Source organism: Callorhinus ursinus, unplaced genomic scaffold (genome assembly GCF_003265705.2).
Source record: "Callorhinus ursinus isolate GAN/ISIS: 27379988/994484 unplaced genomic scaffold, GSC_fseal_2.0 scaffold4, whole genome shotgun sequence".
NCBI lineage: Eukaryota > Metazoa > Chordata > Mammalia > Carnivora > Otariidae > Callorhinus > Callorhinus ursinus.
Genome location: NW_027397066.1, coordinates 33,847,279 through 33,872,823, shown reverse-complemented (window position 1 = coordinate 33,872,823; position 25,545 = coordinate 33,847,279). Strand labels below are relative to the sequence as shown.

The 25,545-nt window shown below is 40.3% G+C and overlaps 1 protein-coding gene across 14 annotated transcripts in view; it reads left to right on the top strand.

Moving 5' to 3' along the window:
• Nucleotides 1-25,545, top strand: part of APBB2 (amyloid beta precursor protein binding family B member 2) — a 355,485-nt gene that overhangs the window by 39,956 nt on the left and 289,984 nt on the right. Inside the window, exon 2 of one of the 14 annotated variants that reach the window (XM_073891565.1) lies at nucleotides 23,144-23,275. The exons of the other annotated variants lie outside the window; for them this stretch is intronic. The gene's annotated coding sequence lies outside the window, so the exon portion shown is untranslated. The remainder of the gene's footprint in view (nucleotides 1-23,143; nucleotides 23,276-25,545) is intronic. 14 annotated transcript variants of the gene reach the window in all.

Sequence of the window (25,545 nt, the reverse complement as noted above, 5' to 3'; positions counted from 1 at the left end):
GTCATAACTAAACAAAACGTTATGAGTGAAATGGTGATTCCCCATATTAAATACTTCTGTGTATACTTTGAAAAAACTCCATATATATATGTATCAATATTTATTTATTTTTATTAAGTTTAATTCTAGTATAGTTAACATGGTGTTATACAATATAGTGACTCAGTAATTCTGTACATTACTCAGTGCTCATCATGATAAATGTGCCCATCACCTATTTCACCCATCCCCCTGACCCACTTCCCCTCTGGTAACCATCAATTTGTTTTCTATAGTTAAGAGTCTCTTTCTTGGTTTGTCTTTCTTCTTTCTCCTTTTTTTCCCTTTGCTTGCTTGTTTTGTTTCTTTAATTCCACATGTGAATGAAATCATATAGTATTTGTCTTTCTCCAACTGACTTATTTCACTTAGCATTATATTCTCTAGTTCTATCCATGTTGTTGCAAATGGCAAGATTTCATTCTTTTTTATGGCTGAGTAATATTCTACTGTGTGTGTGTGTGTGTGTGTGTGTGTGTGTGTGTGTGTGTGTGTATCACATTTTCTTTATCCATTCATCTATTGATGGACACTTGGGCTGCTTCTGTAATTTGGCTATTATAAATAATGCTGCTATAAACATAGGGGTGCATGTATCCCTTCAAATTAGTGAGGAGCCTCCATACTGTTTTCCAGAGTGGCTGCACCAGTTTGCATTCCCACCAACGGTGCAAGAGGGTTCTTTTTTCCTCCTCATCCTTGCCAATACTTGTTGTTTCTTGTGTTTTTGATTTTTAGCCATTCTGAGTGGTGTGAAGTGATATTATAGTTTTGATTTGCATTTTCATGATGATGAATGATGTTGAACATCTTTTTGTGTGTCTGTTAGCCATCTGTATGCCTTCTTTGGAGAAATGTCTGTTCATGTCTTCTGCCCATTTTTTAAATTGGATTATTTATTTTTTGGGTATTGAGTTGTATCCGTTCTTTTTATGTTTTGGATACTTATCCCTTATCAGATATGTCATTTGCAAATATCTTCTCTGTTCAGTAGTTGCCTTTTAGTTTTGTTGATTGTTTCCCTCACTGTGCAGAAGCTTTTTATTTTGATGAAGTCCCAGTAGTTAATTTTTGCTTTTATTTCCCTTGCCTCAGGACACATACCTAGAAAAATGTTGCTATGGCAGTATTTAAGTTTTTTTTTTTTTTATGTCACAAATACTTTTTGCTTATTAACCTGTTTAGGTTGGGTTGGTGACAGCTTATCTCAGGGCTAACATATAATGTATATCTAAATTATTCATGGTTTTGTTTTAATAACACTCATGGTGGACGAACAGGTCTTACAAAGAGATGTTGATGAGAATGAAAAAGACATCTTAAAGCAATTCAGCAAGCTCAAGATCTTCATTTTCTACTTTTCTTGAAAATGAAGCAAGTGTTGCTACTGTGTCAAAATTCACTTTCAACCCCACCTTGGTAGCTAATTCCAACAATTTATCCTTTAAATTTATGGTCAAATTTGGATGATCTTTTGGCTGAAGGAAATGATTTCTGGATTTTAATACTTGTACTTGTCAAAAAAAAATTGACAAGGTAACCTTAAACTATTATCTGTGGTTCTCCTGTGCTTAATTAGTAGGCATGTGGTACCAACTCACCTTGTAAGGTCAACAACGTGGGAACTGGTCCTATTCATGTATTTGGATGTTGCAATCATGCCTAATGGCTATGTCTGTTTCTAAATGCTCATTCTGCATTTCCTGAGCAGCTGGTAACTGACAGCTTGTAGACGGGCATCCCTCTCTGGACCACACTTTGAGAAGCCCTGCGCTCAAGTAGCGTACCCTACTGGTCGTGTGCTCAAACATCAGTTGTTATTCTCTACAGAGGGAGTGCGATGTGCTTTATTTGGCAAGGTGGTTAAACAGATAAGTTGAGAGATCCTCTTTTGTATAAACATTTTTTTCCTCCCTAGGGAGAAGGTTCATAGCTTTCATGAGATTCAGAGTATCAGATGTACATGTGTGCATATTTCTATGTATTATGTTATCTGTTTATTCCATGATTGTGAAGGTAGGGATCATGCTTTCATCTGAAGGAGTTCAGGAGATGCTCCCCCAAACTATACTGCTTTATTATGTTGATAATAATAATATAATTGATTATATTGGTTTATATCGATTATTTTAAACTGAAGGCCCTTGAAAAAACGGCAAATGCAATGAGAGGCTTTGTCTGAATGTCTCTTATCTGCCTAAAAACAGATCCTCTAAAAAGGAACCCTGTTGTCATAAATGCCCTCCCTGGGAATTTCATCAACGAGGAAAAATGGACTCCTATCAAACACCATACCCAGACAGACTTTATAACAAACTATCATATCTCCCATCTGTTCTTCTGAAGGCCCATTTGTCTTTCCTAAAAATCATTTACTCTCCCCTGAGAGGTCTACATGCCCCCCTCCATTTCTTGTATTAACATGGTATATAAGCTCTCAAATCTCCTTTTTTGGGTATTCATTTTTCCCCCTGTGATGTCCCCCTGCGTGTAATATTAAAAATTAATAAATTTGTATATTTCTTCCCCTGTTCATCTGCCTATTGTCAGTTTATTTCATAGACTCAGCTATCTAATCTAGGAGGGTAGAAGGAACGTCTTTCCTCCCCTACACGTCCAACTTTGAATTACCCACTGGGCTTTGCATGTAACTGCTAGGTATTGCCTTATATAACACATATTTCTGGAATGTAGCCAATTCAGTGGTCTAGAGCCAAGTTCTCTAAAGTGTTTTCTTCTAAGGAAACAACACACTCTTAAATTCTCATTTCTTCTCTGTTCAGTAGGAATCCGCCAAGTTATTCCTTACGAAAACACAGTATTTGGTCCCTGTTTCCTTTCCCTGAGTATATTGCCTGGGCCCAGCAGGAATTAGTTTCTGTTCCAGTGAAGCATAACCTGAAGAAAGGATCAATGTGGGTGTTTTAATCCTTCATTTTTATATTTTAAATAAATTTGATTTTAAATGACTTTAAATCCCCTTATGAACAAGGAGTACTTGGGATAGCTGTGATTTATCCTGCCTTTATTAGTTCATTGTTGAGCTAGAAGCAAGTTTTTTAGAGCAAATGAAATTTTAGCCATAGTTGAAACTCATTTTCAAGAAAGTTACTAGTAGAGTCTTTGGTGTTTGAAAAGGGAGCAGTTGTCCTGGAGGTGGTAATAACTGGGATTTTGAAAGAGCAGGTGACAGTGAAGGCTGCAGGGGGAAGTGAAAATGTGCTGATGAGTATAGATTTATCTCAGAGTAAAAAAAAAAAAAAAGTGTAGTATGTTAATTTTAGAAGCATTTACTTTCTTGATGTTATACCTTGTAATTTGAAGTTTTTCAGTATCCTAAAATGAGCTGATGTGACAAAATATTTTTGAAAAAATGACAACTTGGCATCTTTTGCTAAACTCCACCCCCCCATTTAGGTGAAAGAAAAAGCAGTGGTAATTTCAAGCATATTTAGAGTGATCTCATTTTGATATGACTTTAATGGCTAGCATTTATTGAGTGCTTACTGTATCCGTTCATTTGACATACTTTATTTCATTTAATCCTCCAAATAAGCTGAGGACTTGAGTGGGATCATCCCCCTCAGTGTCTAAAGTGTAAAGTACTGTTCCAGGCATTGGGATGTGGTGGCTTGCCAACTAGCCTTAATTGCTGTGCTCTTGGATGTTTCCAGTCTAATGGGGAAGACAGAGCCTTACACATACATAATTAGAAATGGTGGTGGGTTCTACGAAGAGAAATTATGGAGTGCTATGAGAATTTAAAACAGGGTGCTCATCTAGTCCCCAGGGTTGGTCAGGGAAGGCATTCCTGGGTAAGTGATATTTAAGCTGAAACCTGAATGAATATTGATGAGTGTAAATTTGCTAAGCTGAAGTGTGTGTGTGTGAGGGGGTGGGAGGTGGGAAGACATTCCAGACAAAGAGGGCAGTTTGCACTAGGTCTTTGGTTTTTTTTTTTTTTTTAAAGATTTTATTTATTTGAGAGATAGAATGAGATAGAGAGCATGAGAGGGGGGAGGTTCAGAGGGAGAAGCAGACTCCCCGCTGAGCAGGGAGACCGATGTGGGACTCGATCCCGGGACTCCAGGATCATGAACTGAGCCGAAGGCAGTCGCCTAACCAACTGAGCCATGCAGGTGCCCCTGCACTAAGTCTTTGAAGTGATGATCAAGGCTGACCCAGGGACTGCAGTGTATAAGGGGGAGAGGGACACTGATGAGAGGTTGGAGCAGTGGGCAGAGGCCAGGACACCAGGCCACAATGAGGATTTTGGTCTTTATTTTACATGGAGTGGCAAACTAAGAGTTTTAGGTTGGGGAAAGGCATGGATAGATATATTTTTTACAAGGATCATTCTGGATCACTTGTGGACACAGCTCCTCATGGAGTCTTATAACAAGGTTACTCAACTCCATCTGTTAAACCTTTCCTGAGCTGTGCATGAGTTTGGCTCTTGGCCTTTGGCTGTTTTGTCCTCACAATCTTGTTTGTTTTTGCAAGATTCAGTTTGCTGTTGACACCTTCCCCTGCTTTACAAGGTGACTGTACCTAGAGAACATTCCTTTCTCTGGAGCTGCCTGTTACCCTTGCAAGAACCTGTGCAACACTAACAATCTGTGGGTGTTACAGGCTTGCAGAATTGTTTTTGGGCGAGGCATATTGGGCAAACAGCTCTTTACCACCATAGTCCTGGGTCTGGCTCTCAACTTTGATAATCTGGGAAATCAGTTCTCTTCTCAGTACACCTGTGAAGTGATTCGGCTGGGTGTGGGAGGGGGGTCAGGTTCTCGCCAGGGTTGTGTTAACCCAAATCACAAGAGGTTCATGTAAACTAAAATACATGATGGGTAATGTCAAAGTCAATGCTGGAGCTGGAGCTAGACATGAGTGCTAGAGGGAAACCTGCGTGGGAAACCAAATGAGAACCTGACATAGCGAGTTGGTTAGATCTTCATAAGGGCTGTCTCAGTAGAGGGGGAGTGGATACTCTAGTCCACTGACATCAATAGATATTGTATAGGTTCTTGCTGTTTGGGTTTCCTCTTTATCTGTCTATACCTTTTGTTGTCTATTTTAAAAATTTTTATTGTTTTTAACCTTTTATTTTCAAATAATTTCAGGTTTTCAAAAAAGCGGTAAAAATAGTACAAAGAATGCCCTTACGTTCTTCTCCCAGATTTTCTAAATGCTAATATCTTACATAATCACTGTACAGTGACCAAAACCAGGAAGCAAATACTGATTTAATACTATCATCTGGAGACCTTGTTCAAATTTTGCCAGTTAGCATCCCATTAATGTTCTTTTTCTGGTCTAGGATTCAATCCAGGATTACATGTTGTGTTTAGTTGTCATAATGCCTTAACCTGTTAACCTTAATAATAAAACTGCCAGTTATTTTATCAGCAAAAATTGCTTTATTTGGGAATACCAGAGACTTGCAGTGGGGGACAAGGGAGCTATGGCAAAACCAGAGGCAAGTCCAGAGAACAAAGAAGAGAACTGCTCATTTTTAGAGGAAAGGAAAGGGTTGGGAAGGACTGTTATAAACAGAAAATCAGTTGGAGTAAACTGGGAGCTGGAAGTATGGTGGCTTCTCATTGGCTGGGTTGTTGCCAGGGGAGAAGAATCTTTCTTCTTCCTGTTGGGATAGTAAAGTGGTAGCTAAGGTAGCCCTGACTTGCAAGGTGTGTCTCTTCCTGTTGGGTCTGCCATTGACAACCAATGTGGGGGCTGAGAGAGCGCCCCCTTCTGTTCTCCCCACTCCATTTTATTTATTTATTTATTATTTAATTTTTAAAGATTTATTTATTTATTTTAGAGGGATGGGGAGAGAGAGAGCCAATGGGGAGAGGGGGAGGGGGAGAGAATCTTCAATACTTCTGCTGAGCATGGAGCCTCATGAGGGGCTTGATCCTGTAACTCAAGAGATCATGACTTGAGCCGAAACCAAGAGTCCGATGCTTAACTGACTGAGCCGCCCAGCCACCGCACCCCACTCCATTTTAAATGATGCTTCCTTTTATTAATTTTCACACTTCTTAATATGGAACAGTCTTACCTTTATTTGTCTGTCATAACTTTGACACTGAAGAGTACTCGGCAGTTATTTTGTAAAGTGCCCCTTGTTTGGGGAGGTGGTTTCCTCCATGACTGAATACCAGTTATGCATTTTTGTTCACAGTATTATGGAAGTGATGTTGTGTGCGTCTCAGGGCAGTCTTCTCTGTTTTTCATCATAATGCAATTTACTCGTTCTTCCTTCCAAATGAATAGGATGCAGTTAACTAGGCTCAGCTTCTTTTAACTTGAGATAATGTTGACCTCTGAGACCCTGTCTGGGGCTCCCAACAGCTTGAGAAACACTGGAGTTAAATGCTCTCATTTTAAGTGATCAGTGTGCTTGTAAATGCAAGTGTAGGAATGAGATTACTTGGCTTTGAGAAGATTGGCATCTGAATGGCCTCGGATATGTTTGTATTATTGTATATTTAAAAATTCATCATAAAAATAGAAAAAGAAAATGGAAAGTTTATGAATCTCGGACTCCTGGGAAAATGTCCCTGGACCTCACAGTTAGGGAAACTTTGGTGGAAGATGTGGCTTTATCCTTCCTAACTGCCTCACCCACTACAGACTGTACCATCTTATTAAGGGATTTGGGAGTTCCCTGGCCTTGAACTGATATCCCACCCACCCCCATCCCCCAACACACACACCACTGCCTACTCACCTCACCTGTTAAACATGGTCTTTTCGCCTAGAGTAACTCTAACTTGTTTTAGATTAACAAAACAGTAATAAAACTAATCAGCATTTTTCTTAAAGTTCATTCTTTATTCTTTCCTAATTCCTCCAATTTATAGGTTTTAATCTTTAAAAAAAAAACTTACAGTACTATTTTCCTTTTTGCCCCCTCTCTATTCATTTTTGGCTTTTCATCCTGGTAAAATACTATAAAAATAAATCAGCTAAATTTCAGCATAAATACAGTGAAAGCCAGCAGTTGAAATGATTGCAGTTTGGAAAATGTTAGATAGAGACACTTTAAAAGAAAGATTCCAGCGTATTGCCGGCTGTGGCTTTGAAATAACTCATGTTTCTTTCCCACCTCTAAATTGTCATTTTTCCAGTTCTCCTTTTTGGAAGCTTCAGTATGCAAAGCTTTGACAACAGTTTAGGAAAATGAAATCACTACCCACTGTGTGTGACATTTGCTTGAAGATAATTCATTTGGCTCAAAATTGGCAGTCGCTGAAATGAGTGAAACAATGAAATGTTTGCATGGGTTCATTGTTTGAAGGAAGGAAATCCATCAAGGTGGCTGTTTAGTTGCAGGGCTGAGAAGAGCCTTTGTCTGATTATACATCTTTGAATGGACATTTTCTTCTTCAGTTTCATGTAGGGTTTTATGTAATGATTGGAATTCTCAATACCTTTGTCTGCACTGTATCTTATTTCCATCTTTGTTCTTTTTCTGACTTTACTTTGGGCTGATGGTTAGTTTCCTTTATCAGGTAGAATGGTTTTGATTGTAAATGGTAGAAAATTCAACCCAAACAGGCTTAAGCAACAAAGGATATCTAGTATCTAGATATCCTAGATATCTAAAGGATATCTAGTATCTAGATATCCTAGATATCTAAAGGATATCTAGTATCCTTTCTAGTATCTAGAAAGTAGAGATTAAGCATCAGGTTTAGGTATGGTCTGATCAGGAACTTAAAAAAAAAAACTTCTAAACCAGTATAGACCAATACTTTTATAAAATACAGTATAAATGAATTACTAGAAAAATGAAATCATAAAAGACACGTAAAAGCCTTAGATTTTAATTATTAAATTTAACAGATATAAATTTACTCTGTCATATTGCTTTAAACAGGCTTATTCTGTTTCTGTCCTGACCTTATTATAGACCATTACAGGCTACCGAGAAGCTCTGATTTGGTGCTGACCTCTTCGGCCAGCTTTTTTTGTGGTTCGCCTCAGGGTGGCAAAATGGCTGCCAGTAGCTTCCAGAATGACGTGTATCTTTGTTCACATCTAAGAAAGAGTTTTTTCAACTGTTGCTCAGAAGTGTTGTGCTTCATATTAGTTGGACCAACTCAAAGCACTTCACTGTGATCAGGGGAATGCCATTGGCTCCTTGTTTATATTTTTAGCTCATTCTTGAGCTACTAAATGTTAGAAGGCATGTAGGAACATAGGGATGGGGGGGCGGTCTCACTTAAACCATATGTCTGCCCCTACAATGCTGGGGAGACACAGCAACACTGATTGTTTTATGTTAATAAAAACATCAATATTCTATAATATATGGTGATTAACATAACAATAAAAAATAAAAAAAATCAATAGCCATTACCTGTATGGTGCTTTACACTTTGCATTTAATCTGTGGTATAATAAAACATAGGTATTTGGTTTTTGTCTTGGGTTCCTGGCACAGAGCTCCTAAAAACCCTTGGAATCTCCTGGGCACCTGGGTGGCTCAGTCGTTAGGCGTCTGCCTTCGGCTCAGGTCATGATCCCAGGGTCCTGGGATCGAGCCCTGCATCGGGCTCCCTGCTCGGCGGGAAGCCTGCTTCTCCCTCTCCCACTCCCCCTGCTTGTGTTCCTGCTCTCGCTGTGTCTCTCTCTGTCAAATAAATAAATAAATAAAAATCTTTAAAATAAAAACAAAACAAAAAAAACCCCTTGGAATCTCCTGAGTGATGAATGTCTTTTTTATGTTTATAAGATGACTCCTGGTTAGAGGGTGACAGCTCTGTTAGATAGTTTCAGGCTGGGGGTCGGTCACCAGAATGACCAAACCGTGGTTAGATGGTTGGAACATTCAGCCCCACCCTGGACTCCAGGGCAGAGGTGAGGGCCTGGAGACTGAGTTCAGTCACCATTGGCCAATGATTTAATCAGTCGTGTTCCATAAAAACCCCTAAACTGCTGTGTCTAGAGAGCTTCTGGGTTAGTGAATGCATCAAGATGTTGGGCAGGTGACATGTCCGGAGATAGCATGGAAACACTGCACACCTCCTTCCACCATACCTGGCCCTATGCAGCTCTTCCATTTGGCTGGTCCTGAATTGATAAACCATGAGACATAAATAAAGTGTTTTCCTGAGTTCTGTGAGCTGTTCTGGTAAACCCAAGGGGTGGAAGTTGCAGGAACCCCCCCATATGTGTAGCCAAGTCGGACAAGCAGGTAACCTGGGGACCTGGTGCTTGTCACTGACATCTCAAGTGAGTACAGTCTCGTAGGACCGAGCCCTGAACCTGTGGAGTCTGATGCTCCCTCCGGGTTGTTCATGTCACATTCAAACTGGATGTAGGACATCCAGCTAGTGTTGGAGGATTGGAGAAGGAGAGGTGGTCCTAACAGTATTCCTGAGAGACGGGTACTAATATGACCCTAGTATACAGTGAGGAAACAGATAAGCGACTTACTCATTAAATAGCTAGTAGTTGCACACCTAGAGTTTTTTGAATTCAAAATCTCAGACTGCCTTCCTTTACACGGATGTGTTGCAGACTTCTCAAATGATCAAATAAAATACTAAACAATTGATATTTTTGTGAGGGAAGCGTTAGAGATTTAATGGTTTAAGGGAAATGGTTTATGACTCGGATGGTGAAACTTTCTGCAGATGGGGCTAAAGGGAAAATATACCCACTTAAAAATTCTTTGTAAAATAAGACTTAAGAATGAAAATGAAGATCCAGAATTATTCGCAGAGGGTAGACATAACCCTGGTATGTACTTAAACACCCGGATGTAATCTAGTCCTCTAAAAAAAATAGCCATGTCTTTAGAGATCACTTAAGAATATTCCTAAGTGAAAATAATCAACTTCTAAATTACAACTTCCTGCTGGTTCTAAAAACATCTAGGATTTATTCTTTGTGCTTATGTTAAATCTAGTGTGATACAGGATTTGGAATCCGGAGGATAAAATAGTTGTTTCAGTTATTTAAAGGTTAACATTTAAGGAGAGGTGATATTGTTCCACTTTTTTAGGCACTCTATAAGCAGTTTTTTTTTTTTTTTTTTAAGGAATTTATCATCAAAGAAGGTATCTATTAAGAACTTAATTGGGTTTGTGCTGTCTGGTACAAACAGAAACTGTTGTGTCCTCTTAATTAGATAAAAGGAAATTATGTGTCTTGAGAGCTTCTCTAAATCACAGGAGCCTTCTCTTGTGCCCTGTTGTCACCGTGTTAGCAATTTGTACTGATCATAATTTGTGTGTACATTCAAAATGGGTTGTGAATCAGAGATTGAATTTGTGACTTAAAGACTTGCTTGCATTTTATCCCTAAATAAATATAAAGCCCTTTAGAACTTATCTTTTCTTTACCATGAATTTTCTTCCTCCTGTAAGCCTTGTTGCTGAAACAGAGAATGTTTTATATTTGATGTGGGTTTTAGTACACAGCTATGAAAGTATGTTACTTGAGGTACTGTAGAAATAATATTTTTTCTTCAAGAAAATTGTTTCCTTTCTCGTAAAGCTGCACATCAGCTTTTCATATCTTCAGCTCTTCCTGCCTTCAGTCCCCAGGTATTCAGTCGACAGACCACGTTACTTCCTTTTCTCTTTGGTCATCCCCATTTGCCCAGTTCAGGGCCCTGTTAACTGGATTATTGAAATCCAAACTGGATTCCCCACCTCTAATACATTCTCGGTGCTGTTGCTAATGTTCTACAATACAGATGGAGTGCTATTCCACTTTTGAACATGCTTGATGATTCTCGGACCCCCAGCATGTATTCAGGATCTTTCATTACCAAACTCTTTTCCCATAAGATATTTTCCCCACCAGCACTGCTGTCGATTTAAAATATGCCAGCTACATTCCCATCTTGCTAACATTGACCTAGCTACCTCTATGTCCTGTTGCCTTTTGCTTCGCGTGGGCCCAAACCAAATTTTTCCAAAGTCTAGTTTAGGTCCCACCTCATCCTTGAAATTCTTCTAGAGCCTTCTCAGGTAGTTCTCAGCTGGTGTTTATCACTCTCATTGGATTGTGTGTCTTCCCTGAGATAAGGATCATGTCTTATTCACCTTGGTATTCCATCAGCCTTGCCCTTATTGACATTCCATGGATAGTTGTTGAATTGAATCAACAATTAAATGGAATTTATTCTTTTAAAACAGAAGGAAGGAGGGAGGAAAAGAGAGGGGGAGAGAGGGAACACACATGGGTGAGTCCCAGCATGCTTCCTTTATGTCAGGTACAGGGCAGAGCATTGTGGGGAAATCAAAAGAAAACTCTGCAAAATCCAGACTATGGGAAACCCTAGGGGACAATTGGCCTGGTGTCTTCAGTGACTACATTGAGATGAGTAGAGGACCTAGAGATTAAGAAATATACCACTCCATTGCAACATGTAGACTTCCTATGGATTTGGATTCAAACAAACTGTAAAGGATACAGACAGTTGGGGAAATGTGAGCACTGATTGATTGGATAAATGATGTTAAGTAATTATGATTCATTTGGATAGGTGTGATCAAGCTGATGCATTTATGCTTTAAAGTATCCTTATTTTTAAGAGGTCCATACTGAGATACCTGCAGATCAAAGTCTGTGATGTCGGGGATTTACCTCCAAACAACCTGGTGTTGGGGGTGGCAGTGGAGGGGAAGGGAAGTAGGGCGGGTATGGGAGAGCAAACAAGACTGTCTGTGAGTTGGTAATTGTTGAAGCTGGTAGATGGCTGTGTGGGGGTTCATTCTCCATTTTTAAGTTAAAAAAATTTTTTTTATTGATGTATAGTTGATATTTTAAGTTTTTTCTTTTCTTTTTTTAATTGAAGTATAGTTGATACTTTCTACTTTTTTATGTGTTTGAAAGTTTCTGTGATAAAAGGTATAGAATTAAATAAGGGCTAAGACATGGGTCTTGGTTTTAAAGAATTGAAAGAACATGAAACTGGGGTCTGGGAAGCTCAGATTCTAGCCCTGGCCCTCCAATAACCTGAATGACCTGGAGTCGCCCATTTAACATTTCTGGATTCCACAGACTCTCTCCGAGTAAATGAGTTCCTTGGATGGGATCCTCATTGTCAGTGGCTACCCGGAATGCTACACTTTTGAAAGAGATTTGGGGCGTGCTCTCCAGGAGAAAGATTCTAGAATCAAGGAGCAATGTCCATGAAGGGCTTGGTTTTTCACTCAAGCTATTTGTGTGTCAGATCCTGGTTCAAAACTGGTCACCTCCTTTTCCCTAGGGAAACTGGCAAGAATTCTGTAATACAGGTTGTCAATTTGAGTTGATCGGATTTCTAGAGCAAGGAGTCATCGTACAATCAGCTGGGTTGTCTTATTCCTGAGTTATTTCTGTGTGTCTAGTGATGAGGAGCTCAGGCTCTGGAGGCCAGGTTCAAATCCCAGCTTAACTACAAGCTGTGTCACCTGGACTTCACCTGCCTTCCTTAGAGGGTTGTGGTGAGGATTGAATCAGCTGATACATACCTGGCACATAGTAATGGCTCAGTAAATGGTAGATATCATTTTTACCAGGTCCATTAGTCTTGTTGGTATTTTGGATTTCCAGTTCTTAGAGGCTTTTTGAAGCTTAAGCACATTCGTCATTTTCAGTTTCTTCCTTCCTCCCTCCCTTTCTTCAGGTTAGAAGCACATTGGAGAGCTCACCATAGTCCATGGGAGGTGAGAGGGACACCAAGGTAATCTGGAAAGTGAGTTAGTGACCAGAATTTGCCTCTTAGAGATCACCCTGTCTGCTGTTCACTTGGTTGCTGATGGTCTGGTTGCTGAGGGCTTTGCCTGAGGGTGGCACAGCCAGGGCATTAGTGGAACCAGATCTGGAATCCCAGCTCCTGACTGCTGGTTATTTGTGCAGCCATGTTCAGCTTCCTGAAGTCTCCTTTGGCATCCTGATTCCTGACTGGGATGCAGTGTGGAGAGGAAAATCTCTGTCTACTCTATCTGGTTTTAAAAAAATTATGCCCTCTGTTGAGAAGGAATGTCTGGTAATTCTCTAGCATTTGCAGGGAGGGGAAATGGGAGGAAGTGTGGTGTTCCTCACACTCTGACTAATCACTTAGGCAGCAGGGCTCCCGTCATTTCCTTTCTCTGGCTTGGTGACCTCAGCCCTTGTCTTTCTGATTCAGGAAGGCAGCACCTGTGAGCCTTGTCTCCTGCCTGCCCCGCTCTCCCCCATTCCTTACAACCAGCTTGCCTTGGGCCCTGAATCTTTGTCTTATAGTTGTGTGAATCACTTCCCTGTTCTCATCCTTGATGTTTCCCAGTAAATAGCATTGTTTCTCCTCAGGCCTATTGTTTTTCTCCTTAGTTTCTTGATTGCCTTCATTTTCTTTGGATGCTTCTATTTATTTTCTATTCATTAAGCTGAAAATAGATTAACTTCTCTTATTTATTCCAGGGATGAGATTCCAGTTTATAGATTATCTGCTCCCTTTGCTTTTTCTGCAGCTTTGAGGCACTTGGTGGTTCATGAAAATTCCCTAATAAGGGGGAAAGTAATATCTTTATAAGACTTCACAGATTACATAGTGATTTTATAGACAAAATAATGTACTAGACTTAAGAGTTGAAAAGGCTAGATTTTTTCCTGGGTTTTAATTTCCATTTACAAACCGATTTTCAGACAAGTTTTTTTTTTTTTTTTAACTTTTTTCCTACTTCAGTTTTCTCATCTGAAAAATGGGAATCTCTAGGGGTTGTCGGAAGATGATGTATTCTTGGCATTAAGTTCAATAAGTTCTAGCTCATGTTACTGTGGATTTTGTGATCTTATTTGAGCTTCATTGTAGCTATTTTGAGGTTTATTGGACAATTTCTCCCATTTTTAGCTATTTCCAGTAATTCATCTTTGCCTATGAAGAAAAAAGAGAGATTTAAAGCTAACACCTTTCAGTTGTACATATGTAGCATTAAGACTTGGTGAGTTTGAGATTTGCCCTAAAATCTTCTCCTGGAAGAGGAGGCGAGGGGTGAGTGGAGGACTCCTTCCTTGCATCTTTAAATTCAGCTTATTCCTGGGTCAGTACAACCTGAAAAAACTAGGGATGGGGTGTGGTGTGTGTGTGTTGCAGTGTGTATGTGAGGCCCCTCCTCCAGTCCTGTTTCATTGTCCTTGATTTAGAACTGTGTCCAGGGTTCCTGAGTGCAGCTGATAGGCCAGGAGGTGGTGTGGTGTAGTGGGCAGACCCAGCTGGGGTTGAATCTTGGCTCTGCTACAGAACCTCCCTGCTCCTCAGTTTCCTTCTTTGTACAGTAAGTGCCACAAGTGCCACAAGTGTCCCATCTTGAGGAATGGGACATGTACGTAAGGGGCCTGCCATGCTATAGATGCTCAACCAATGTTGGTTCCTTTTCTAGTTTAAAATATATTTCTGATTTACGCAATGGGAACCTCCTGCTAAAGGAATTTCAAGCAGCAGCAAACGGGTTCCAAAAACATTTTTGTGGGCAGTGCTACCCTTGAAATACCCCTGAACTCTCCCCACCCCGCCAAGAAAGGCTGGTCTTGTAGAGTTGGAACTTGCTTTCAGCCAGTGTTTCTCACCTCCAAGTGGGCATTCGAGTGACATTGCTTTGTCAGAATACACATTCTGGGCTCCAAACCAGATCCACTGCCCAGACATGCACGTTTTGGAAAAGCTTTCCAGGTGCTCCTGATGCCACCCTGGCTTAGAGCCACTGCTTTAGACAAACCAGAATGACTTTTTCGTGTATCTAAAATACAATTCAATTTAGAGACCTCTAGTTGGGTGTAGCTTTCTGAAGAAATAACAACAGTCCTTTTCTGAGAAGAGAGTGTGCTCTTGGCCTTGGTAATCGGGGGTAATGCTTTCATAGTAATGATAATAGCTAACGTAGGTGCTTTACATATATTAAACCATTCAATTCTTGCTGCAGCCCTGTGAGTTAGGTGCTATCATTATGCCCCTTTGGCATGCCTGTCCAAAGTGACACAGCTAGGCTGGGATGGAGCCAGGTATTGGACCCAGGCAACCTGGCTCTGGAGTCAGTGCCCTTGTCCCTCATGTTCTCCATCTCTCTTAATCCCAGATAGGACTGCCATGGAAAAGGGCTTTGGAACATGTGGGCTGTTACCCAAGGGCTGGGGAAATTTGGTAAGAACCAGTGGCTTCTTCTCCATGGACTTTATGTTGTTTCTTGGCATATCCTGGTGGGGTCCCGATTTCAAGAGGAATCATGCATCACAGCTGTTGTGGGTGCAGGTGGGTAGAGCCCACTGACAACCCCACCTCTCCTATTTACGCCTTCCACTCTCCCACTTATTCAAGCGTTGGGGATTAGCTCGCTCCAAGAGTGACAATTTGGGAGTCACTTATTTGGCTTCTCTTATTATAGTGAAAACAATAGAATAAAAAAAGTGAAGGCCCCTTTGAGAGAGCCTGAGGAGAATGACTTTCATTTCTTCTGTCCTCGAGAGAGAACAGAACCCAGTTCCCGAGGGTCTGGTGCTGAATAGTCATTTGAGGAGGGCTTCACGTGGGAGTTCTTTGCTGCCGGGAAAATGGTATAAAATAGCCTGGGGAACACTTGCTTCAGACTCACCTGCCCGGACAGAAAACTGTGGGGCCCTCAGGCCGAGGCAGCCAGTGCAAAATAACAGTAAGAACAGCCACTTGCTGTGTGCGAGGCACTGTGTTAGATCCCTTAGGACACGTTGTCTCTAATTCTCACTGCACCCAGAAGGGGGATGGTACGGTTCCCATTTTATGGAGGAGGAAACGAACTCAGAAAGTTAAGTGATGAGTTTCACGGTCACACAGGTAAGTGACACAGTCAGAATTTGAACCCATTTCTCTCAGAGTCCCAAGCCTGTGAACTTTCTGCAATGCTTCACCCCCACATCTGTGAAAGAAATCTGCGCACTCAGCTTCACAGCAGACATTAATTTGTAAATACAAGTTTTCTTTCCTGATTTAACATCAGGATTTTCTTTTGACTATAAGGAATAAAATAAACACTGCTAAATGTTGTCCTGAAATGAAGGAAGTAAAAAGGACTGACTGAATGAATGAATGAATAAGTGAGCGAGCGAGCTGGACTGGTGGTGGATATGTAGAGCTCGGGGGGTCCCCTCTCCTAGGATACTCAGGAGCTCTGGTCATCTTCTTTTAAACAAGTCTGTTGGGGTTAAAATGATATCATATCTGGACCTTGAAGTAGCAACTTGTATTTTTAGCTACATTTAATTCCTGACTTCTTTACCCTTGATTTCTTTCCCTTCAATTAATTATTCCTCCTCTTCTTTCCTTTTCTTTTTTCCCAGCTCTCCTTTCCAGGAGAAGGTTTTGCTTGCCAGGATTCTTTGGTCAAAGGTGGATAACACATGTAATTTTAAAAGTTCAGATTCCTTTGGAAAAAATCTGAAAAGAATAAAGACATATCCATCAATTTATGAACTACGAAAATTAGGATGAGCTTTCCAACAAATGTTGTTATTATAATACTTACTGTTCCATTTTCAATTCAGACATTATGGATGCCCTGAGGAAACAGACACAGGGGGAAAATAAGATGTGATCATATTAATTATGATTTCACTGCTGTGGTTAAATAGATTTCCAGCTAGAGCCAGAGTTGCTTCTTAATTAAACAAACATTTCATGAGGGCCTGAAATCTGCCAAACCCTGTACTAGCCTTTGATTTCACCTGTTGGCTGTGTGGGAATGCCATTTCTGCTCTGAGTTGGTTTTAAACATTCTTTGCAGCAGCCCTCGGCGTAATTTATTAGGTCAGAGTTTAGGAATGTTATTCCATGAAAGCCACTTTTCCACGTGCGTGAAGGGTAGCACCACGTCTGTCTGTCGGCTGTGTACTGTGTCTTTGGGATTTTCTCTTACTCTGCTTTCGCCTCCTTTCTTTCCTGGCCTCCCTTTCTCGATTAGGTAGAACTACCAAAGTTAACTTAAATTGTATAGATCCGTGTTTTCCATCCAGTGGCCTTCAGACCATCAACATTATGATCACTTGTGCTTGTTTAAAATGTCTACTCTTGCGGGGTGCCTGGGTGGCTTAGTGGGTTAAGCGGTGGCTCTTGATTTTGGCTCAGGCTCAGGTTGTGATCTCAGTGTTGTGAGATGGAGCCTCGTGTAGGGCTTCGTGCGCAGTGTGGAGTCTGCTTAAGACTCTCTCTCTCCCTCTCCCTTTGCCCCTCCCCTCCCCAAATAAATCAATCAATCTTAAAAAAAGTGTGTATTCTTGCAACAAATGGATGGACCTAGAAGGTATTATGCTAAGTGTATTAAGTCAGAGAAAGACAAATACCATATGATTTCATTTGTATGTGTAATCTAAAAATCAAAACAAGTGAATAAACAAACAAAAAGCAGAAACAGACCCATAAATACAAGGAACAAACTGAAGGTTCCCAGAGGGGAGGGGGGGTGGGAGAATGGGCAAAATGGTGAAGGGGCATGGGGGATGGAAGCTTCCAGTTATAGAATGAATAAGTCAAAGGGATAAAAGACACAGCATAGGGAATATAGTCAATGCTATTGTGATTGTATTGTGTGGTGACAGACGGTAGCTACACTTGTGAGCAGAGCATCAAGTACAGAGTTGTCGAATCACTGTGTTGTACACATGAAGCTAAGGTAACATTGTGTGTCAACTATAATGCAATTAGAAAATGCATATTCTTGTGCCCCGACCTGGATCTGAATGTGAGAACTGCTGAATTAGAGTTACATGTAGTCACAGCATTGTTTTTAAACTCGCAGTAGAATGTTCTGTTTCTCTCTTTGAATAAATAGGCAATCTCATTTTCTCCCTGAGTTGATGTGCTCTGATTAAAAAACAAAGATGAAAACAATAAAAAAAAAAAAAACACTTCCAAAAAGAATTCTGGAATTAGGTTTCAGAATTGAAGAAACTTTCTTTAGCTTTTTACTGAAACTCAAATTGTTCCTTCACATACCGGGTGTGGATATCCTGAAATTACTGTTATTAGCAAACTGTCCAATTCTTTGACTTTTTAAAAACAACAAAAATTTAATGGTGACCAAAGTCATTAACTTGAAGTCCTAGTTCAAGCTACTTATGGTTTAAAATGAGTCAGAGGAGCCACAGAGTTGGACTGGGTGGGCAAGACTGAGTAGACCCAGGTTCTGGGTTGTGCCTAACAGAGCCTTTTCAACATTCCGGGCCTCAGTGTTCTCTGTCCAATAACAGATGACATGGATATGCAGTGACTTCCCTTCTGGTTCTGATGGAGTCGGACCCTGTGGGAAGAGAAATAGAAGATGTTGACAGGCCAGTATGTTGGAGAGAAAGTTTTATCTTGGTAAGAGGGACTTTTAAAAATGAAGTACATAAAGACTGAAGGAACCAGAGTCCATCAGTCCATAAAGAATAAGAATATTGAAGTTAAAAAGAAATGATTGGGAATTTCTTGTACTCATTCAGAACAACAATGCAGTACTCACCCGAATTCCCGGTTATTGAAACTCAATCAGGAAATGGACTTCCTTAAGGCGAGGACCGTCCTTTGTTTGACACATTTCATTTGCTGTTGCCAGGTACATTTGTGCCATTTTATAGATTCGAGTAGAAGTGGGTGATGGTAGGACCTGGGGAGAGCATATGTCTTATATCCTAGAAACTGCCGTTATTGGAGGAAAGAAACAAAGCATCCTGCCTTAAAAGATTCATCCGTATGAAGCTAATTCCAACAGCTGGAGCATTGGGGAGAAATTGGAGTTTAGTAAATGATGTCTTGATTATGCTGTTGTATTCCATTTTTCTGTATTCATTTATAGAGAGAATGATGAATATCAAAGGTGGCAAAGAACATAAAAACCAGTGTTCCTTAAATCTCAATAATTTATGGACCTCTTTATTTAGAGGAAATAATTTCTCACAAATCCACAGTACTGACATACATATTTTTATTATGAAGTAGTTGAAATATGCTCAAACATAATAGGTATAAACTCCTTACGCTTCAGCTCTTTATATAACTATAAAACAATGACAAATTTATAGAGTAAATTCAAGCAAAACTACAAAACCAATAAAATGTAAATTAACATTAATTTATCATGACAGATAATTTTGTTTGACTAAAATTAAACCTCCCCTTGGAAATGTGATTATGGTTCTGATGCCAGAGTTCTAGTTCTTTTGGGATCTGTGTGAAACTCAGTTCTCTGTCTTCTTCCCTGTATTCGAAGCTTCCTTCATATAAAGCACCGTCTTTTGGCAGGAATGCATGATTTGGGTTTTAATTTATTTTCATTTTTTTTTCTTACTTGTCCTTTGATGATTAAAATTATACTACTAGATGCCATGCCAATCAGAAAGATAAATGCAGGCTCATTTTTGATCACTCAAGAATTTGGAACTTGGTACCTAGTTGCACATGGGACAGTGGAGGGAAGAGAGGGGTCGTTGGTACCTGCCATATTGGGTTTCAGATTTGGATGAGAGTGAATGGTGCCACTGAGCAAAATGTAAAACAAAGGACAAAAAGTAGGCTTTGAGGGAAGATCATTAGTAGGGGACTTAGGTTTCTAGCAGTATAGTGGATTGGATACTCTAACACACTTCCCCATTGTTATCTGGATAAAATATTTTTTAATATACTTCTGGGATCCCAGAAGCTAAGACATTTCCAAAATCTCCTACCTCAATTAGATCAACCATCAAAGGGAAAATTAAACCAAAGCTGAGAGCTTTGTGTATAAACAACCACAAAAGATAGGTTGCCACCAGGGCAAATGCTGATATCACACTGTGGTTGGAGACCAAGCCTTCGGTCAGTGACAAGGTGGGAGCAGCCTGCATTCCACCAGGACCTCGAAAAGAACCTAAGGTGGCCCGGGTAGATAGAGCCCATTGGCTTTTGGCAGAAGCAAATACAATTCCTTTCTGGATGAAGGCATCCCTTCTTTGGACCTTAGGATTCTCCTACGATCAACCAAATATGAGTTCAGAATAAAAGATCTCCAATTCTTCTAGAAAACAAACTACCAAGAGTGAGAGTCACCAAAAACAAACAAACAATACATTTAGAACCCTGAGAACTTTAGATATTAAAATTATGATACGGAATATAAAATAACAGTGTTTGAAATGTTTTAAGAAATAAAATAGTTAACCACAAATAAGTGCAAAGAGCATGAGATAAAAATTGACCAGGGATATTATGTAGCCATAAAAAGAAGGAAAGGTTGCCATTTGTGACAACTTGGATGGTCCATGAGGGCTTTATGTTAAGTGAAATAAGTCACAGAAAGACATATCGTATGATCTCACTTATATGTGGAACTAAAGAAACCCAAACTCATAGAAACAGAACAGATTGGTGGTTGCCATAGGAGAGGGGTGGGGGAAATGGGGAAGGTGGTCAAGGTACAGACTTCTAGTTATAAATAAGTTCTGGGGATATAATATATAGCATGGTGACTGGTGTTAACAGTACTGTTTTTTATATTTGAAAGTTGCTAAGAGAATAGATCTGAAAAGTTCTCATCAGGGGGCACCTGGGTGGCTCAGTCGGTTAAGTGTCTGCCTTCTGCCTTAGGTTTAGGTCATGATCCCAGAGTCCTGCTCAATGGGGAGTCTGCTTCTCCCTCTGTCTCTCCCCGCACCCCCATGCTCGCCTTCTCTCTCTCTCTCAAATAAATAAAATATTAAAAAAAAAATTCTTATCAGAAGAAAAAAAGTGGTAACTATGTGAGGCGATTGATGTTAATTAAACTTATTGTAGTAAACATTTTGCAATATATGCAAATATCAAATCATTATGTTGTACCTTAAACACCTTAAACTGATACAGTGTTATATGTCAATTATATCTCAATAAAATGGGGTGGGATGGGGTGAAAGATTGTGGACAAGAGCAGTATAAATCTAGGTATTTTTGTTGTTGCTGAAAAGAAAATTGACCAGGCAGATTTGGAAAAATACAAACAAAAACAACACCTAAGGAAAAAATTGTAACTGTTGAAATAATAATTCAGTAATTAGAAACAGCTGAAGGAGTAATGAGCTAGAAAAAAAAGCTTGAAGGAATTAACCAGAATGTAACATAGAAATGAGAAGAAGAACATGAAAGTGTAGTTGAAGGGTGGAAAGGCTCTAAGGAGATCTGTTCAGAGCCCCAGAAAGGTAATAGAACAAATGGAGGGAAGTTATATTTGAAGATCTAGTGTATCATATCCAGAGAGAGTTTATGAAGGACATAAATGACCAGTGTTCCTTAAATTCAAGTAATTAATGGACAGATAAGGGAAGCACAACATAAACTAATAAGGATAAATAAAATGAAATCCATGTCTACATATAGGAAAACTTCAATACACCGAAATAAGAAAGATGATCTTAAGAACACCCAGAAAGAAAAGGCTGATTGTTCATCAAGGGAATAAAGAGCTGACTTCTCAACAGCAGTGATTGAGGCTGGAAAAATACCTTCAAAATACTAAAAGAAAATACTGCTGATTGTATATCAGCAAAACTGTCATTCAAGAAAAAGGCAAAATATGCTTTCCAAAAATCTAAATCTTGCCACAGCAGACCTTTATTAAGAAACTTCTTAAAGAAAATACTTCAGGAAGAAGAAAGTGGTTCTGGGAGGAAGGGCTGAGATGCAAAAAGGAGTGATGAAGAAATTGATAAACATGTAGATTAAAATGAAATAAAATTAAAAGTTTTTTAAAATTTAAAAATTAAAAATAAAAAATTGTCCTCAGTCTGCTAGACACACTTCAGGGCATATGTGGCTAGTGGCTATCACTGTGTTGAATAACAATTCCATCATTGAAGAAAAGTTCTGGTAAACAGCACTGTTGTAGAACAATGGAAGGGAAATACATTAAGATAATTTTTGCAGTTCATTATAAGATGCCATTGTTTGTAAGAACCACCTTTATACTATGTGTAAAACATTTTAGGAAAAACATTGCCAAATATTTTTAAGTAATCTCTAACACCTAACACACAAGGTGGGGCTTAAATTTATAACCCCAAGATCAAGAGTTGTATGCTCCACGGACTGAGCCAGCCAGGCACCCACCCCTATTGCCAGAATTTTTTAAGATGCCATTTTTAAAAGACACATCTCAATATTACCTGTTTGAAAATGTGAAGAAATGTGCCTCTTCGTATGGTTGCCATTTGGGGTTAGAGTATTAATGGCATGGGCATCCAGGAGTGGTGATACAAGTAGGTTGCACATAGAGTGGTCAAGGGGGAGGTCTGGCCTGGAGACAGAGCGTCGTGTGTACTTGGCATAGTGTATGTCTCAATGAATGTTTGATGAATGAACGGGGGATGTACTGCATGGGTATATGGGAGTCATCAGAATACCCGGTAGCTGGGCCTGACAATGTGGTTGAAGTCACCAGAAGATTTGTGTGAAGTGTGAGGAGTCAGGATGAAGCCTTTATGAACACCATTGGTATTCTCGTGATCATGCAGAAGGGAGTCTTGGGAGGAACCTGAGAAAGAGCCTTGAGAGAGGTGGGGGAAGAACCAGGAAGACTTTGGGCCACCTGAGACTGAAGGGTGAGGAGGTGAGGTGTTGCAGGACCCTGATGAGATAAGGCCAGTGTATTCCTGAAGTCAAGTGTCAACCTGCTCTGTGTGATAGGGGGAAGCACTGACAATCACCAAGCATCAATAATTATTCTGCCAGGGCATCCAAGAAGACTTCAAGAAGGAGGTCATATCTGGGCTGGGCTTCAGAGGATGAACCTTTGGCACTTCTGAGTGGGAGGGCGAGGCAGTCTGGGCAGATGGAGTAACACGAATGAAAGCCTGAAGTTGTGAGGAGGCAGTAATTCCTAAAGAGCTGGACTTCGCTGTGTCCAGCTTCTTTCTAGGTAAAGTCTTGTGTTGATGCAGGAACATACGTTCCCTAAGATCAGAAGCACACCTTCTACTCATCTCCGGTCCGGTTGGAAGGTAATTAAAATAACTGCAGGCCTGACCAGATACCCCCCAATGCTCTAAATAGACCCTACGTTATACATGATTTTCAGAACATTATCTTAAATACAGAATGTATTACTGAATTTTGGGTTTTAAGCTCTGTGTGGAAAACTGTAATGCTTACGTTCCATTACAGATGAGGTAGTCATAGGACATCCTGAGACTACAGAGTGGAAAAGAGACTTGGCTTGCTGACGTTCACCAGATGCTGAGAAAATACGGGGCTGACTTGGGGTGAAAAATCCCAGGTCTTTGATTGAAAAGCCAGGTAACATCAGTCAAGTTACTTGACTTCTTTATGCCTCAAATTTCCCTATTTAAAAATAGGCATATAATAATAGTTCCTACTTCAGAATGAATGTGAGGATTCATGGAAAGCACTTAGCAAAACAGTTACGCATTATTATGATGAAAGTATTCCAGAGGTGCCTGGTGGCGCAGTAGGTTAAGCATCTGCCTCTTGGTCTGAGTCTCGGTTGCGGTGCAGGTCGTGATCTCAGGGTTGTGGGATCGAGCCCCATGTTGGGCTCCATGCTCAGCGTGGAGTCTGCTTGAGACTCTCTTCTCCCTCTGCCCCTCCCCACCACGTGCACATTCTCTTTCTCTCTCTCTCTAAAATAAATAAAATCTTAAAAAAAAAAGTATTCCAGTACCATTTTCTATAAGGCAGTAGAGTAAAACCAGTGGTTCCCAATTATGACTGTGCATCAAACATCATGTAGGAATAGTTTTAAAAAACCTAAGATTGCCCAGACACTCCCCCCAGACCTGGTATGTATGTCAGGGTACTTGCGCTTTTGGACTTTGTATTTTTTTTGTACAAACTCCAGGTTTAGGAAGCCTTCCTCTGGAGTTGTGTATCATTTTGGTCATTTTTATTTGGATATTTACTTTCTTCCTTGCTAACCCACATTTTGAACATTGGCTCTTCCCGTTTGTCGAGTATGTGAGCTTTCAGGTTATTAATCCTGGTCGGTGTGCGGATCTTTGCTGCCTCCCTTCCCCTCGTTCCTCGTCACCTCCCCCACTGTCCTCTACTGAATTTTTAGACAGTTGAGTTGACAGTGTCCTGGACAGCCTAGTTCTCAGGCCCTTTTTATTTATTTTTGTAATGAAACAGATTTAAAAAAGAAACTTTGCTAAGGCAGACATTTGGCATGTTAAAATTGAACTTCAGTTTAGTTTCTAAAATAAATAATTCCACTTTTTTTATTCTTTAAAAAATGACTGCTCCAGGAAATGCTTCTAAAATAACCTGTATTCCCCTTGTTAAAACCGGGGTTGTTGTTGGATGGATTCCAGTGAGTGTTCTTTTTCCTGGGGTGGGGGGGCGCGGGTGAGAGGGTAGGGGCAGTGTAGGGAGAGTGCTCACACACAGGCCAGCACACACAGATTGCAGTCCCTCACACCTAACAGTGCACTTCGTATAATGGCAGCAAATTATATGGTGTATTGTAAAACGTGGTCTGGAGATTAAAAGAAGAAGGAAGGTGTTTACTGTATCTAGATCAATTAGAATATTCCTTTTAACTTTTGTGTGGAGGTCTTTTGGTTACAAGAGTCCCTGTGTTGCAGCAGAAGTAGCCTTGCTGCTTCCTCGATTTAGTTCCTGTATTTTACATTTCATGTGAATGAGGAAGGACTGAAATGTCAGCTTTATCAGGATGGAAATTTTGGTCAGTGCTTAAATCTTCTTTTTTTAAAGATTTTTATTTATTTGGGGCGCCTGGGTGGCTCAGTCGGTTAAGCATCTGCCTTCGGCTCGGGTCATGATCCCGGGGTCCTGGGATCAAGCCCCACATCAGGCTCCCTGCTCAGTGGGGAGCCTCTGCCTGCCGCTCTGCCTACTTGTGCTCTCTCTCTCTGTCAAATGAATAAAAACCTTTAAAAAAAAAGATTTTTTTATTTGACAGAGAGAGGTAGCAAGACAGAGAACACAAGCAGGGGGAGCAGCAAAGGGAGAGGGAGAAGCAAGCTCCCCGCCGAGCAGAGAGCCCGATGTGGGGCTCCATCCCAGGACCCTGGAATCATGACCCGAGCCAAAGGCAGACGTTTAACCCAACTGAGCCACCCAGGTGCCCCTAAATAAATGAAATCTTAAAAAAAAAAAAGAAAACTCGTAAAGGTAACAATACCTGATATTTGTCTGGTATTTGGATTAGAGGCCATCTACATGTTCCCATAGTTCCCTGTGCCTCACACACATCACAGTGCATTCCTTAACCTAAGTCCTTGCAGGAAGGACTGGATCTCTCGTCCATGGTTGGGTCCTCAGTGCCGTGTCTGGCAGCATTGCAGTTTCTTAGTAAATATTTGTTGAATGAACACATAGTGTTAAAATTTCTATAATGCTTTCATATTTGGTTTTATCAGTTGGAAATCCCAGGAAGTTGGCTGATAGTATCACCGCAGTTTCACACATGATGGAACGAAGGTTAAAGAGAATAAATTAGTTATCCCAGAAAGCCTCAGGTCCTAAGTAGCAGAGCTAGGACTACAAGCTCTAAATCTGCTCATTTCTTCATCCCCTGTTCTTTC